The following is a 14,781-nucleotide window of genomic DNA, read 5'->3' on the forward strand; positions in this document are numbered from 1 at the left end:
TAGCCTCGAACCAACCTCTAACCAACTTCTGGTTAAAACCGGTGTAACCAGCCTCTAACCAGCCTCCGGCTCAAACCGGTATAACCAACCACTAACCAGCCTCTAACCGCCCTCTAACCCTCCTCCGGGTCAAAGCATTGATCCAGAACCTGAGCGGAGGGGAACCAGGGAACAGGAGACTCTGGGGTAATGTGTGATGGGCGTGCGAGGCTGTGTGAGGTGAGGAGAGAGAGAGAGCAGATGGTGAGGAATGACCACTTTTACCCGATCAGACAAGCACAGAAAAACAAGAACGCAGGCCAACATGGAGTGTGTGTGTGTGTGTTTGTGTGTCTGTGTGTGTGAATCTATCCATGTCTATATTTGTGTGTGTGTGTGTTTGTTTTTTGTGTGAGTCTCTGTGTGTGTGTGTCTGTGTGTGTGTGTGTGTGTGTGTGTGTGTTTGTGTGCATCTGTGTGTGTCTGTGTTTGTCTGTGTGTGTGTGTGTGTGTGTGTCTGTGTGTGTGTGTGTGTGTGTGTGTGTGTGTGTGTGTGTGTGTGTGTGTGTGTGTGTGTGTGTGTGTGTGTGTGAGTGTGTGTGTGTGTGGGCCAGGAGGGTTAAGTATGGTAGCTGGGAGTCATACTTCAGAGTGGCAGCAGGAGAATCCAATCAGGGCTCGGAATTCAATTATCCGCCTCTGAGGGGCCCCCCGACCGGCTGCTATAGGGGGCCGCCTGCTGCTCACCAGGGCCACAGCCTCAAGACCGTAACCCACATGACCAGCCTCCCAGGACCCTCTAGACCCAGGCCCATAACGCTGGGACTAGGGCCTGGACCCGGACTCTATAAGACCAGCCTACAGACCTAGACCCACAAGACAAGCCTCTCAGGACCCCCTAGACCCAGACCCTACAAAACCAGGACCCCCTAGACCCAGACCCTACAAGACAAGCCTCTCAGGACCCCTAGACCCAGAATCTACAAGACCAGGACCCCCTAGACCCAGACCCTACAAGACAAGCCTCTCAGGACCCCCTAGACCCAGACTCTACAATACCAGGACCCCCTAGACCCAGACCCTACAAGACAAGCCTCTCTGGACCCCCTAGACCCAGATTGTACAAGACCAGGACCCCCTACACCTGGCATCACAAGACCAGCCTCCAGACCCGGACTCACAACATCAGCATCAGAGAGAGAGAGAGAGAGAGAGAGAGAGAGGGCGCCCTGACTCCATGTTGTGATGTTGTAACATCCGCCGCGGCCCGGCCTCCTATACCCGGCCGATCAGATTATCGTTACGCTCCCCGGTCCGACAACAGCTCTGCGGTTGGCCTCGCGCTCACCCCAGCGCCGGCCGCTAAGCTGCTAGCCGTTAGCCTCTGGCTGGGCAGTTAGCTGAGAATGTTAGCGGTTAGCTGCTAGCCGTTAGCCTCTGGCCTGGGGCAGTTGATTGGGAACGTCTGCGGTTAGCTGCTAGCCCATTAGGTGCTAGCCGTTAGCCTCTGGCATCAGGCTGTAAGCTGAGAAAGTTGGCGGTTAGCTTCTAGCCCAAAAGCTGCAAGAAGCAGGAGCAGCCGTTGACTCTGGACTGTTAGCATTAAATAGCTGAATGTTAATCCAGTGGTTAGCATCTGTAGGCTAGCTGGTTGTTATGGTCGTCATTGTATTATTCCAATTGAAACAGACCACTGTTATTTTATTATAAATACGATAACAAGACCACGTTTAGACGACTGTCACCACCACACCTGGAGAGGTAGAATGGGTTCCTATCGCTTGATTACGACTCAGATATGATCGTTAAGGCCCCTGGAACCTGGTTAGGAGACCCCATGCATTCACCCCCGCTGTGTTTCATTAGCGGGCTGTGATTGGACGCTGCCTTGTAATCAGGGATAGTTGATGTAATCAGGGATGGTTGATAGCGAGAGCATGTGAAGCTATTTAGTAAAACACTGTTTCTAAAACAACAGTACAAATGTTGGTTCATTCTCCGTTTTCACAGCAGAGGAAACGATAGTTTTACAGTTATATAGTATTTATGATACAGTATTCTTAGTAAACATATTTGAATTATATTTGTGATATCACTATTATTCCCGTCGATTCAGTTCTCTTGTGTTTCGTGTGGAAATACATTTAATATGCAGATTAAATGTGCAGTATAGTAGCCTAAATAATATTAATAATATTAATAATGATTATAATACAATCATGAACTCAAATATAGCCTGTATATTAATAAACGAACAGACAGCAAATTCCAAGATAAATTCTTTCAATTTCTGTTTATTGTTTATTATCAGATTATTATCATTTTAAAAAATTGACACATTTTATATAAACAATATAAATGTTATTACATTTATCATCGTATTTTACAGACATCATTTATCCATGATTATTCAAATCAGGCCACTATACAGTAAAAATCCATCCATACTATTTCCTCCATGGAGAACTAAACGGGAGAAAGCTCTTTTTGTTCCAAAATGAATATTGCAGTCATCTCCAGCACAGTTATTGTGTAAAAAAGGAAACGGTGTTGATTGATCGGTGAATGGTTAAGCAGGCTTCATAACAGCTCACTCTTTGTCCCCCGCTCTGCGGTGAGTGGGTCGCGGCGGGCCAGCGCCCCCGCTGCCCCCGCGCCCCGGCCGGCCAGCTCCAGCCGAGCGGCCCGCGGGGCTCCGTGTCCCCGCCGCTCGGAGCAGATTGCCGGCTAATTGTGCCATTGAGCGCCGCTGTGAGCCGGGGGTCGGGGCCGGACTCCAGCCGTCCGGCCGCACAGCGTTGATGTCTGGCCAGCCCGGCGGCTCTCGGTGAGCCGGGGTCATCTCCTTCTGCGCATGCGTGGTGCACCTGTTACAGACTAGAGTGAAAGAAAACTGTAATCATGCACTCATGCACTTTAACCTATATCTATATTTATATCTATATCTATATTTATATCTATAGATAGATCATCTATATCTATATATAGATATAAATATATATCGAGGTCTTTGCTTATTCTTTGTTAATTTCACTAACCACTAATCAATACAGTATGCTGATCGTTAACATCAATAATTTAGATTATTAAATGTATCTGATGTTATTTATAATTTCTCTCTCTCTCTCTCTCTCTCTCTCTCTCTCTCTCTCTCTCTCTCTCTCTCTCTCTCTCTCTCTCTCTCTCTCTCTCTCTCTCTCTCCCCCCCCCCCCCCCCCCCCCACACACACACACACACACACACACATAGACATCCGTCGCTGCACTTACCCCTCCATCAGACGGCTGCTAGCTCAATGGCTAAACGGATTAGCCAAGTAACAGACCCCCCCCCCCCCCCACACACACACACACACACACCTCTCCCCATCCCCCCCCCCCCCTCCTGTAGCCATGGGTCGGGTGGGGGTGGAGGAGGTGGAGGAAGAGGTGGAGGAGGTGGAGGAGCGGGCCCTTCATAGCGGCTCTATGGAGCCTGTATGCGCCTTTCTTCTGTCGGAGCGCGCCCTTGCCCTCGCCGTCATCAATCATCCGCCAGCCCAGACAGCCGGCCAATCACAGGCTTCCAGGAAGCTATAGAAGGGAGAGAGACGGGGGAGGAAGAGTGAGATGTGTTACCGTGGCGGCCAGGCTACTTTGACTGACGTCTCACTGGTGGGTACACCGCGCGCGGACTCACGCGCGCGCACGCGCAACGCGTACGCCCACACAACCACAAACACACACGCAAGCGAGTGTACACAAACGCGCGCACGCACACACGCACACACACACACACACACACACACACACACACACACACACACACACACACACACACACACACACACACACACACACACACTAGATGATGATTATAGCGTGTGTTTAAAAAACACCGTATTATGAGGCCCAACAACACAACGGGGGGGGGTAGGCCTACCTCAGAGTTCAGACCGGTGAGAAAGTAATCTAGCTTGGAGACGCGGCAGAGATGCGTAGAGACGAGGTGAAAATGTGCCTCTGACATCACTTTGTGTTTTTCATCCAACCTCGACGGCATGTCGCCTCGCGCGCTGCCCTTAACTTTTTTAATAACGATTTCTCTCCTCGCGCTCCGCTCCGGGAGGAATCCCGCAATCCGATTACAGCCTCCGTCCTCCCGCCCGCAATAAAGATACCGCGGCGGGGCGGGGAGTGGGGCCGCGCCCGTCAATTAGAGCTTTATTACAGGCCCTCACCTCAGGAAACACCGCGGCTTTGCAGGCCGCTGAAATTAAACAATTCTTCAATCCCGACAAACGCTCGAGACCCTCGGAGCTCCCCGCGTCCGGGGGCCAATTAGCAGCGCTGTAATCACCGCGAGCGGTTATCAAAGAGCCCCGGTACCATTAATCTGCCAGTTGACCCCTGACCCCGGGCGGACACCGCGTCAATACGGGATGATTAGCCAGCACTCCGAGGCCGCTTAAGGAAAGCTCACGTTGGGGACCAGAGGACGGATTTATGATTCATAAATTCGTCTCGCTGCTCCGCGTTTGATTAAAAAACCTCGGATTCCCTCAATCACGCCTCGATCACTTTGGTCTGAATGACTGAAGTGCTGAGAAACCTCGGTTGGGATCACGACGCTTCGTGCTGTGATTATAATAACTACTGCAGCCCCACTTTTATAATATAACTGTACCTTTATGTGTATACAAAGGTAGGTATATTATAATTATAAAAAATATATAATATATTATTATATATTATATATTCTAATATAAATATAATAGTGCGAGAGAGATATTCACATATAGGCCGACTTATCTATATATATATATATATATATATAGAGAGAGAGAGAGAGAGAGAGAGAGAGAGAGAGAGAGAGAGAGAGAGAGAGAGAGAGAGAGAGAGAGAGAGAGAGAGAGAGAGAGAGAGAGAGAGAGAGAGAGAGAGAGAGAGAGAGAGAGAGAAATTATAAATAACATCAGATTGAGAGACAGTCAGTTTGAGAGTGTGAGTGCCAGACATATAGAATGAGAGAGTGAGAGTGAATTTGAGAGAGAGAATGAGAGAGAGAGAGAGAGAGAGAGAGAGAGAGAGAGAGAGAGAGAGAGAGAGAGAGAGAGAGAGAGAGAGAGAGAGAGAGAGAGAGAGAGAGAGAGAGAGAGAGAGAATGAGAGAGTCTGTTGTTTGAGAGTCTGTTTGAGTGAGAGTGAGTGAGACAGAATGAGAGAGTGAGAGTGAGTTTGAGAGAGAGGGAGAAAAAATGAGAGAGAGAGAATGAGAGAGAGATATAGAATGAGAGATATATATAGAATGAGAGATATGTAGAATGAGTGATAGTCAGTTTGAGAGAGAGCGAGTGAGACAGATGTATAGAATGAGAGTGAGTTTGTGAGAGAGAGAGAGAGAGAGAGAGAGAGAGTGAGAGACAGAGAGACACACACCCGTTCAAGGCCCGCAGTTAGACCTTGCATCACCTGCAGGTATCCCCCTGATCACACGCATCGATTAGGTGACGTCAGATGCCGTTAAAGGACCCTCTGTCACTCGCGCCGCATTCCTCCCGGATGTGTGTTGGTTCCCAGTGCGCGCGGCACGTATATGTCTCTCTTGGCGCATCAAAGGGCGCCATTTATCATCGGGGGGGAGGGGGGGGGACAGCTCCGAGCTTCTACCTTCTCGGTCCCAGACCCGAATTCAGCATTTTTATGGAAAACCTCCGTCATTTTGATTGATGAAATCCAAAGACGCGGAACACAGTGCCGCAGAACCCCGACCGCGCGCGAACGGCAGGGTGCTGCAGTGTCCCATTGTGTCGCGAGGAGAAAGGGGCGCGCGGGAGAAAAGCGCCGCGGAGAGAAACCGCCGATTGGGTTCAAAAGGAGCAGAAAGCGTTTCTTTACAGCCACTGGGAAACAGCGGCTTCCCAGTGCGCGTGCGTGATAGCGCGTGCATGCGTGTTCGCGTGTGCGTATTCGCTTGTGCGTGCATAGAAGCAGGATAAAGCATATAGTATATATAGCCTACCGTTAGCTGTGTGTATATGTCTGTATCTGTGTGCGTTGCGTATGTGTGTGCGTGTGTGTGCGTTTGTGTGTGTGTGTGTGTGTGTGTGCGTGTGTTCGTGCATGTGCTTCTATGCCAGTGTGCGTACAGGTGTGTTCGTGTGCGTTGTGCGTGTGCGTGTGTGTGCGAAACCGTACTATTGGTCCGTACTATTGGTAAAACACTCTCGCGTTTGTTTTGACAAAAACACCAAACATATTTCTGTGTATCCTGGAACTGGGGGATGGGAAGGCTGGGGGGGGGGGGGGGGGGGGGTGTATAGCACGATAGGGGGGTAGTTGTATGGGACGAGTGTGGGATGGGGGGGGGGGAGGGGGGTCGTCTCAGCTCGCCTTGTTGGGCTGTGATTCATAACGTCAACAGTGGAGTCACCTGTCCGCCCTAATCGACGCGCGCTCCTCTTATTAAACACCGGCGCGCAGAGGAACCAGGCGATATTACTTAACCCGCGTCGCCCGGGGGGCCTCCATAAATCTCCCGCTAACTGCGTTTCAGCCCAAGTCCTCCGGGCGGGAGCCAGCTGCTGCCAGACAGACACGGCCTTGTCAATTACCCGCTGACGGGCCCCCGGGCCACAGTGGGACTGCAGCCCCGCAATTAGCGTCCATCCCGGTGCGGCTAAACGGCCCCACGTCGGCCAAGTCCCGCGATACTGAATAGAGCGCTCTGCCCCTGGCGCGCCCTCCATTCGGAAGTATCGCGGGACTTGGCCGTCGTCGGCCGGGGTAGCCTTGGAGGCCACTGTTGGTGTTGATGTTGCTGCTGCGGTTCTCCGCTGTGCGGCTCGTAGCGGGTCTCTGACAGTAAATAAATATTGGCGCAACAACATTGTCCGCGTGCTGACAAGCCGCAGAACGATTGCTCACCGCACGCCATTGTAGCCGGTGTCACCGCGAGCAGCTGGTGGTGCCATTCCCGGGGCCCTCGGCCGGTGGCCTTTGCCCTCGTGAGGGTGGGGGTGACTCCGGACAGGGTCGCGCGGAGCCCCTGGTCGCTCGGGTCAGCGCGAGGAGCTAAAGTTTTCGCTGAGCGGCAGCTGAGCGCGAACAAAACCTCCTCAGCGCGCGGGCCGTGAAGTCAGGGGCGAGCGTTTGTTGAACTAATTAGCACGCTGGGCGGGCGCGCGGGGGGGGGGGGGGTTAGGTACCGGGTTCAGAGTACAGGACGGGGACACGTCGCTCCGAAGTTCAAGCGCTGAGCAAACAGAGAGAGAGAGAGAGAGAGAGAGAGAGAGAGAGAGAGAGAGAGAGAGAGAGAGAGGAGGGGGGATGGGGGGAGCAGTGAAGATGGGAAAGTTTGGGGAGGGGGGGTCGTGTCATCGGGTCAAGAAAAGTCAACAAGAGAGCGGTCTGGATGACAGAAGGAATTTGATATCAAAAATGCATAAATCTTCACGTGAGGGGCGGGCGCACAATGGGGACAAAGGGTGCGAGTGGCGGAGTCAACATGGATGAGCTGTTAACGGTCACCATAAACCAACGGAGCCAGGTCAGGGCGGTGCGCGGACGGGCATTGCGCATCACGCGGGAGTTCTTCTTTTATTCAGGTTAACGCACGATCTGACATCTGACGTCATCAAATAAGAATTAAACGAACGGTTACAAATACGATGCGTAAAACGCGTAAAATCCATTCCGACCTCATTGGAATTGCGTCGCCAGGAATGCGCGAGTTGAATTTATGATCCCGTCCCCTGAAGACATCTGCTCAGACCCCTCTACTGGTCCTCTGGGGTCCGAACTGGGAGCTTCTGGGCTCTGATGGCATTTCTGGTCTACTGGTCTCCCTACTGGTCTCACTGTTTTTTACCGGTCACCCTGGTCTCTGTCTCTACAGTTCTAGTCTCCTTTCTCTCTCAGTCTCTGGTCCGGTCTCCAGACTCCAGTCTGTCTTCTCTCTACTGCACTCTGAGAGTCTCTAATGTTCTCTACTGGTCTGGTCTCTCCTTGTCTCCTCTGGTCTCTAAAGATCTCCACTCGTCTCCACTGGTCTGCTGTCTACTAGTCTGGTCTGTCCATGTTTCTACTGGTCTCTAATGGTCTTCCCTCTACTGGTATCTCATTGTCTCTACTGGTCTAGTCTTACTGGTCTGGTCTCTAATGGTCTGGTCTCTACTGATCTGTACTGGTTTGGACTACCGGTCTCTACTGGTCCGATTTCTACTGGTCTACTGGTCTCTACTGGTCTGGTCTAACTGGTCCCATGAGAACTGGGGTTGACCTTTGGCCGGACCACAGCGGAGCGTCCCAGCATGGCGTCGCCCCCCCCCGTCCCCCCCCCCTCGCCCCCCCTACCAGACCCCCCCTCTGAACTCCATACTTCTGGACCAAAAGGCGCTATTAGAGAAATCCTTCCTTTTTGACAATTTAATAGTGCAAACCAATCATGTGTGTGACACGCCTCATTCATCTCCCCGGAGAGACAAAGCCCGGTCTCTCCCGGCGTCTGGACCGCCGGACCCGCCAGTCAGGCCGCTCGCTATTTCCAGACCCCCGGACAATGTCTGCATTGTGGGGGACGCCCGGCGTGTTTGTGGAGCCCCCACAGGCCGGAGGAGTGGATGTTTTACCCCCAGGACGACGCATAATGTGGAGCATCACAGAGTGGGAAGTGAACGGGACTCGAACCCGGAACCCTGTCCTGAACCCTGATGGACAGACAGACCCAGAACCCTGCAGGACAGACAGACCCAGAACCCTGAAGGACAGACAGACCCAGAACCTGGATGGACAGACAGACCCAGAACCCTGAACCTGGACAGACACACCCTGAGCCCTGAAGTACAGATCCAGAACCCTGGGGGACAGACCCGGGACCCAGACAGACAGACCCTGAACCTGAACCCTTATGGACAGAAAGACAGACCCGGAACCCTTACGGAGAGTCCCGGGATGAGGCTTTCAGAGCAGGGCCCCATCCCTCCTCTGAAAGCCACGTCTCAAAGCCAGGGAGAGGAAAACACGGCTAAAATTGCTTGAATCCCAGAGTTATGAATTTGTTTGTGAATCAATTTGGGGGTTCTGGGTATTTTGCGAGTGGTGTTCCGGGTAACAAGCCGGGATGGCTCCCGGGAGACCCCCCCCCCCCCACCCTCCCTCACCGCTCGGCAATAAAAGCGACAGCAGCCCCCCTAGACTACTGTATAATTTTTAATATATATACAATAAATGTTCAATTTGTTTCCTGAAATGACGGGAAATAATAACGTCACATTGTGCAGCCATCCGTTACCGCCAGAGGATGTGCGTGTTGCCCCCCCCACCTGATTAATTCACCTGCGGATCGTGTTTGATAAGCAATAACAGGACCGGGGGACCGCCCCCCGGCCCACCGGCCAATGGGAGCGCAGCGTCCGCCGGCAAGGTGTGACTGTGGCGCTTTTTAATCTGTCAATATTGAATTAATTAAATTGGGATTAAAGCCTAATGCAGCAGTACAGCAGAGAGGGGGGGGGGGGGGGGGGGTTCCCAGCCTTACAGTGTCAACACCTCTGAGAGTTAGGGCCACACTTCATAACAACAAGGAGATAGTTTATAACCTCTGGTAACTCGCTCTTTGTCTGGGTTTGGTACTCTATGTCGTGTCATGAAGGCCGGTGGGCCTCAAACATTATCTCGGATGAAAGATGATCGCTGAGATGTTGGATTAGCTCGACTATTTGCCTGGTTAAAAGTAGGCTTCACAAATGATATGTAAATAGAGATGCACTATGCAGATGCATATACATAGTCATATGTAGATACTACAGATGATGCAGATTAGGGTGAAATCAGAGATTTCATCGACTGAATAACAGCGGGGTTATCTGACATTATTAGAGTGTAGGACTTAACACTCTACACACTCAAACTGGAGAGTTAATGTGTTGTTATTACTTTTTGAGTGGGATATCATTGCAACAAATATTTGATTAATCAAACACTTTAAGTGGGCTAGTCTGCATAATAAATATAGACCTGGACACAAATAGCAGTGGCAAGGCCACGTCTAGGCTAGGCTAGGCTACAGGCTAGCTTAAGGTAGAAGGCTATGCTATAGCAACACAGTGCACTGTTGGTGTCTGTGGGACTATAACTCGTATCTCACACATGTTTACATGATAGATTGATAATGCTTTGTAACAAAGGCCTGGATGCTAAGAATTGTATAGGAGTAAGTAGCTGTTGACTCTCTTAGATGCTTTCGAATATTCTCTCTGAACACCAATAAGGGGGGATGAATAAAGAACATCTTATCTCAGCGTAAGGCTATTGTTAGCTTACTATAGCTTGGTCTAAGCTAATAACGCTAAATCTCGCCGGCTAACCGCGGCTATATTTCGTGGTTATTGTTTAAACATTGTTCCAGTCCCCTCTGCCCCGACGTGTTGTGGCCCGGAGCGGTTTCCCAAACGGTCACGACCCCATGAGGGGCTCGGACCTCATGAGTGGCGCCATTATCCGTCGTGGGGACCAGAGACTCAGACACAGACCCCATTAACGGTAATGCTTTAACTAAACTCCACAATAAGGCAGCTGTGGTTTAAGTTCAACAAGGAAAGAGGCCAATCACGTATTAGGAAATAAAACAACGAACCCTACGGGGTTATATTTATTAGCTCGTTCTACTGCGGCACCCCTCAGGGTCTAGGGGTCCCTGAGGGACCCCCACTTTGACCACCCGGTCTGGAGCCTCAGGAGAGGTGTCCTTCTCTAGATCCTCAGTGTCCTTAGATCCTAAGTGTCCTTCTCTAGATACTAAGTGTCCTTAGACCCTAAGTGTCCTTAGGCCCTAAGTCCTTCTCTAGATCCTAAGTGTCCATAGACTCTACTTCGTTCTCTAGATCCTAAGTGTCCTTAGACCCTACTTCCTTCTCTAGACCCTAAGTGTCCTTATACCCTAAGTGTCCATAGATCCTAAGTGTCCTTATACCCTAAGTGTCCTTATACCCTAGTGCCCATATATCCTAAGTGCCCTTAGACCCTCAGTGTCCTTAGATCCTATGTCCTTCTCTAGAGGAGATCTATGAATTCTTTCTCTGCCGTCTTGAGTCTCTGCCTCCCACGGATTTGTTTTAACGCGAAGAATTCACCAGGAAAATAGAATAAATAAATAAAAGGTTAAGGTTTAGATATAAGTATACTTTTCATTCAATTTAGTCCGTAGTCTATATTTATAATTTATAATTTACACAAGCCATGAGTCGAGTCTTTAAAAATATATAATTGTTTCTTTTTTTGTTTATTCATAATTGTTGTCTTGTCATGAGTCTATTTTATTGTATTCGCAGGATGATCAATATATTATTACAGTCATCAGTCTATATTACAGCTAATATTTATGCTCATAATATATTTTATTGTCTATATTTTATGGTCGTCATGAGCCTATACTTAAATTCTATATTAGGCCTATATTGTCTTTGTGAATCGTACTATATTATATATTTCATGATTGTCGAGCATAAACATTTCCTCGAGCCTGAATGTTTAAAAAGGTTATTGTGGAAATGTGTTTGTGTAAATAAATGTGTGTGTGTGTGTGTGTGTGTGTGTGTGTGTGTGTGTGTGTGTGTGTGTGTGTGTGTGTGTGTGTGTGTGTGTGTGTGTGTGTGTGAGGGTGTGCGTGCGTGTGTGCGTTTGTGTGTGTGTTAATAAATGTGTGTGTTTTAATAAATGTGTGCGTGCGTGTAACTGTTTGTGTATGAATAAATGTGTGTGTGTAAATAAACGTGTGCATAAACGGCTGTGATGATTGTGTCTCTAATTGATTGTGTCATTATAGGGCTTTGTGCGTCTCTATAAACGGCGCGGTGTTGCAGTGTATTGTTCGAGGCTCCAAAAGGTCGTGTTTGAACTATCTGATGAATCCTGTGATTCCGCGACAGGCCGGCCGTGCTGTGACCGATGACGGAACGCCCAAACCATTTGTTGAGACAATCCCGAATCAATCCCTTCAGACCCCATTCAGCCGCAAACAAACACGCTTTCAGAGGACGGAGGAGGAACCAGTCCACTGCCCATGTGTAAACAGGAGAGTGGACTGGTTCAGGGTAACCCGGTTAGCGGGACTCGACCCAAAAGGCCGACACTCCCTCATCCTCTGATCTGAGTCAAACCAGGCGGACCCACAACTGGGTTTACATTCTTAGAATGAACCTTAAATACATTACTGAAAATAACAATATTTGTGTCAATAAGCCTTAGAATATATAATAATATTTAATAATATATAGGCCTATGTATAAATGTAAGCTATATGAATCCTGTGATTATATAGATTATATATATATAATGACAATACAATTATTAACATTATTAACCACACCAGAAAATAAAATAAATCGGAATAGTATTAGCCTTGTTGGTATTATTATGCAACAAATATTATTTGATGTCATAATTATAATAATATAGCCTATATCATCATCTTAAATGTAGGATATATGGTTTACTAATATCATTGTGAGGCCAATATTTCAAGTATTTCTATTTTGTTTATTTTATTTCATTGTGTACGTCGATGGCCGACATTTCCTCCAGATTCTTATTCTTCTTATTATTTATTAGTCCTATGTCAAGCGAATAAGCGCCGTTAGAGCTCCCTAGGTGAGACCATGCTGGTTGGAGGAGCGGGGTCTACCTGCCCGCGCGAGACCAGGCTAATGCAATTCTTATCATTTCGATCAATAATAAAATTACTAAAACTAAATATTGTTCAACCATCATCTTTAATTCTTTTTCGGATGCAACAGGCGGTGCGCCTGTTGCTTCTGAATAAGAAGAATGGAAAGCTATAAGACATTTATAAGATTATAAAGTTATAATATAGGCTAGTATAATAGGTTACTCTTATTAATAATAATAATAATAATAATAATAATAATAATAATAATAATAATAATAATAATAATAATAGCCTAATAATAATAAAAGACGGTGTAGAACAAAATTCAGTTGAGAGATGATGAATTGAGGACCGGACGGTCTCCATGCGGTCTCTCTGAGGCCGACGGGGGTCATTGGAGAGATCCTGTCGTGGATAAATGATCCGCGCGTGTAGTTCGGTGTCCATTAGGTGAATAGATATGTAATGTAAAATACATCCAAATTATAATATAGCCTATTACAGTCCAGTCGAACTGTTTGGGGAACGTGAAGCGGTTTCTTTGGGTTTGGCTTTTAAGCGGGCGGACGGGGCGATTCTGGGTCCTCTAGCCCGTCTGGAGCCGCTGCGCCCCCCGGAACCACCGGCTTCGCCCCTCGGGACCACCACCGTGGCCCCCCAGGACCAGCGGCTTGCCCGCCCCGAGACCACCGCCGTGGCCCCCGGAACCAGCGGCCGGTCCCCGTCTGTCTCCGGGGAACCAGGCTCTATAGGCCTACTCTCTCCGTATAGAGAATATAGCGTTGAAGAGGTTCGGTCGGCGAGGGGTTGAAGTCGAGGAGAATTGGAATTTTTAATGGCCTATTTTTATTCTTTATTTTAAGTCTGGCCGTTATGATTCATATAAAAGATGTTGCAGATAAACGTGACAAATAAAAACCACGACATGACCCTCTAAATAACGAGAATAACCATCTTCATGATTATTATAACAGCCTGGCGCTCTGATTTATGATGTGAGTTATTTATTTAATGTATTTATTGTATTATTTTGTATTTTATTAGAGGGTCGTTTTTTAAAGGCCTATTTTTATTCTTTATTTTGAGTCGTGACATTATGATCAATGATTAATGTAAAAAAACTTGGCGGATAAGTTAAATTAATAAATGTGACCAAACCTCACTGATGCCCGCAGCAAAACGCGACTGAACGCAGAAGGTTTAAACGCGTGAAAGTGAGACTTTTTGAGCCTTCCTGGGTCTGGCCCCCCGCGGAGAGGGGCTCCAGACGGCCGAAAGGTCCTCAAGGAATTCTCTCGTCACGACGTGACGAGCTTCTCTTAACGAACACTCCCGTTCACATCATTTCACCAAAGCACCGAAATCCACATTGTGTTCCTGACCGTGGATCAGATGTTTCTTCTGCTGGTGAGCAGTGGAGCGGAGAGCCACGCGGAAGATAGAGAGGACACTGAAATAGAGAGGATACTCACATCTCTGACGACCTTCTGTCATTACGCGCTGCTTCCCAACACGATGGTTTCCAAACTCTGCGACTATTTCTCAGGGATTCTCTTTAACAAGTGAAAGTTGGCTTCCGCCTCCTGCCCCATTTTATACATGATGAGCCGTCAGTAATGGGATTATTAAACAAAAACGTTTCAGGCGGCTGGCGTTAACCTTTTTTAATGCCTAATTAGGTTTTGCAAAGAAATAATTAGATTCTCCAGTGCTTACACTGCCTATATTTTCAAATGGCGTCCACAGACAACACTCTGTGCCAACCCTCTTGGATCATACGTGGTAGGCTACTGTAGCAGTCATATATACGATTTTAAAACATGTTGGGACCAAATAAGATGCACTTAGAGCTAAAATAATTATCTTCAACCCGGTGAAAGCTCGTTCATGAAAAACCTAAATAAAACCGGTCGAGCGGCGACCTCTGGTGGCGGGACGCGGAACTATACCACCGTTTAGATTATATTTACCGGTATAATTATATATATATAATAATAATAATAATAATAATAATAATAATAATAATAATAATAATAATAATAATAATAATAATAATAATATATATATATATATATATATATATATATATATATATATATATATATATATATATATATATATATATATATATATATATTTATCTGGGTCATCTAACCC

At 47.8% G+C, this 14,781-nt stretch overlaps 1 long non-coding RNA gene across 1 annotated transcript; it reads right to left on the reverse strand.

The window, feature by feature from the left end:
- Window positions 1-2,266: 2,266 nt before the first annotated feature.
- On the reverse strand, window positions 2,267-14,409 carry LOC115552871 (uncharacterized). The gene is made up of 3 exons (XR_003978388.1): window positions 14,097-14,409; window positions 3,250-3,552; window positions 2,267-2,856 (listed from the first exon to the last, which is right to left on the reverse strand). It is a non-coding gene; the product is annotated as an uncharacterized LOC115552871 (long non-coding RNA).
- Window positions 14,410-14,781: the final 372 nt, after the last annotated feature.

This window comes from Gadus morhua, chromosome 10 (genome assembly GCF_902167405.1).
Source record: "Gadus morhua chromosome 10, gadMor3.0, whole genome shotgun sequence".
NCBI classification, from domain to species: domain Eukaryota; kingdom Metazoa; phylum Chordata; class Actinopteri; order Gadiformes; family Gadidae; genus Gadus; species Gadus morhua.